This window comes from Eschscholzia californica, unplaced genomic scaffold (genome assembly GCF_041429995.1).
Source record: "Eschscholzia californica isolate CP2 unplaced genomic scaffold, dmEscCali1.0.p SCAF_61, whole genome shotgun sequence".
NCBI lineage: Eukaryota > Viridiplantae > Streptophyta > Magnoliopsida > Ranunculales > Papaveraceae > Eschscholzia > Eschscholzia californica.
The window spans coordinates 97501-100236 of record NW_028238485.1 but is presented as its reverse complement, the minus strand read 5'-3'; positions in this window follow the sequence as shown (position 1 = coordinate 100236).

Sequence of the window (2736 nt, the reverse complement as noted above, 5' to 3'; positions counted from 1 at the left end):
ATACCCACACACCCACATATGGAGAATGGTCGAAAATGCTCGAGTGGATATCGAGATGTCCGACGAAGCACCACTTGGAAGGGCCGAGGCACGGGACGCCCGAGCTGTTGCTCGGGCCGGCACGGGACGCGCATGGGACATCCCGGGACGGCATGGGACGCCCTCGCTACAGCTCGAGACGGCCAGGTACGCCCGAGACTTGGCTCGGGACGGCCTGGGACGCCCTCGCCATAGCTCGGGACGGCCTGGGACGCCCGAGACTAGGCTCGGGACGGCCTCGGCACAGCACGGGACGGCCTGGGACGCCCTTGCCACAGCTCGGGACGGCATGGGACGCCCGAGACTTTGCTCGGGACGGCCTGGGACGCCCTTGCCACAGCTCGGGACGGCCTGGGACGGCCTCGGCACAGCTCGGGACGGCCTGGGACGCCCGAGACTTTGCTCGGGACGGCCTGGGACGTCCGAGACTTTGCTCGGGACGGCCTGGGACGCCCGAGACTTGGCTCGGGACGGCCTGGGACGCCCTCGCTCCAGCTCGGGACGCCCTGGGACGGCCTCGACACAGCTCGGGACGGCCTGGGACGTCCGAGACTTTGCTCGGGCCGGCCTGGGACGCCCGAGACTTGGCTCGGGACGGCCTGGGACGCGCTCGGCACAGCTCGGCACAGGCCGGGACGCCCGAGCCGAGCTTCGGGTCGCACGAAATCTCTTCGTATTCCGACATATTAGAAGCTTCCCATCATGTAGTAGGCCGAGCTTTGCCCTTTGGATGCCCTATGGTGCTTGGCGAGCACTAGGGAACGTGCCAGCACAAGTGCTGTGCACGCTCTGGGGAAGGAGCTCAACCCTCCCCCTTATAGTGCAAAGTTATTGTTTTTCCTATTTTCACAAGGAAACATCAATTTTTTAACCAAGCATACTGGGCCTTTACTCCTTCGTTACTCGTCGGAATCCAGCAAACTTATACTCGTTGGAAAGGTCTTTTCGCAAGGATTTTTTTGATATATTATAATAGCGATTCCGATAAATATTTATTTTTCTATGAATTTTTAAGTGAATAAACACCGGAAAATTCATAAAAAATAGAAAAAAAAATATTTTCTTCCGTTTCTTTTCTCCAATAATTCATAAATAATACCTCAATAGTATTAATGAAGAGAGAGTCGAAATGGCCCGGGTGGATTTCGAAATGTCCCACGACCCCATAGAATGCACGGGCCAGCCGAGCCAAAAGAATGGGACGCGCACGGGACAGCATTGGTCAGGCTCGGGACGGCACGGGACAGCACGGGACGCGCATGGGACGGCACGGGACGCGAATGGGACGGCCTTGCTAAGGCTCGGGACGGCATGGGACAGCACGGGACGCGAATGGGACGGCCTTGCTAAGGCTCGGGACGGCATGGGACAGCTCGGGACGCGCATGGGACGGCCTTGGTGAGGCTCGGGACGGCCTTGGTCAGGCTCGGGACGGCATGTCACGGCCCTGGTGAGGCTCGGACGGCACGGGACGCGCATGGGACGGCACGGGACGGCCTGGGACGGCCTTTGTGAGGCTCGGACGGCACGGGACGCGCATGGGACGGCCTTGGCGAGGCTCGGGACGGCATGGGACAGCACGGGACGGCCTCGGCACAGCTCGGACGGCACGGGACGCGCATGGGACGGCCTTGGCGAGGCTCGGGACGGCATGGGACAGCACGGGACGGCACGGGACGGCCTCGGCACAGCTCGGACGGCACGGGACGGCCTTGGCGAGGCTCGGGACGGCATGGGACAGCACGGGACGGCACGGGACGGCCTCGGCACAGCTCGGACGGCACGGGACGGCCTTGGCGAGGCTCGGGACGGCATGGGACAGCACGGGACGGCACGGGACGGCCTCGGCACAGCTCGGACGGCACGGGACGGCCTTGGCGAGGCTCGGGACGGCATGGGACAGCACGGGACGGCCTCGGCACAGCTCGGGACGGCACGAGACGCGCATGGGACGGCCTTGGTGAGGCTCGGACGGCACGGGACGCGCATGGGACGGCCTTGGTGAGGCTCGGACGGCACGGGACGCGCATGGGACATCATGGGACGCACATGGGACACCTTATGGGGATCATCAAGGGACGTTGCACGGGACATTCTTTCCCACGAAGGGCATTTACATGGGACATCTTAGGAGTCGAGAGCCGGCACATGGGACAACGTAGTTCACACGCACGGAACACTTTACTTTCGTTTGGAACGTCGTGGGATCTTTATGTCCCCATTAGCACCGAACCTTTAACATGCTAGGAAGCTATGTTCGATCTTCTCGAAGTGTCGATGGAACTTCGATGGATACACATCCGATCCGATGTTATGATGATGTACTTTCTCCGAGATCGATGTTGGGGCCGTATTCCGATGTCATGATGATGTACTTTCTCCGAGATCGATGGGACGGCCTTGGTAAGGCATGGTTCGGCCTTGGTAAGGCATGGGTCGGCCTTGCTAAGGCATGGGACGCGCATGGGATGGCCTTCGTAAGGCATGGGACGGTCTTGTAAGGCACGGGACGCGCATGGGACGGCCTTGTAAGGCATGGGACGACCTTCGTAAGGCGTGGGTCGGCCTTGTAAGGCTCGGGACGCCATGGGACGGCACGGGACAGCACGGGACGCGCAAGGGACGGCCTTGGTATGCCTCGGGACGGCCTTGGTAAGGCTCGGGACGGCCTTGGTATGCCTCGGGACGCCATGGGAC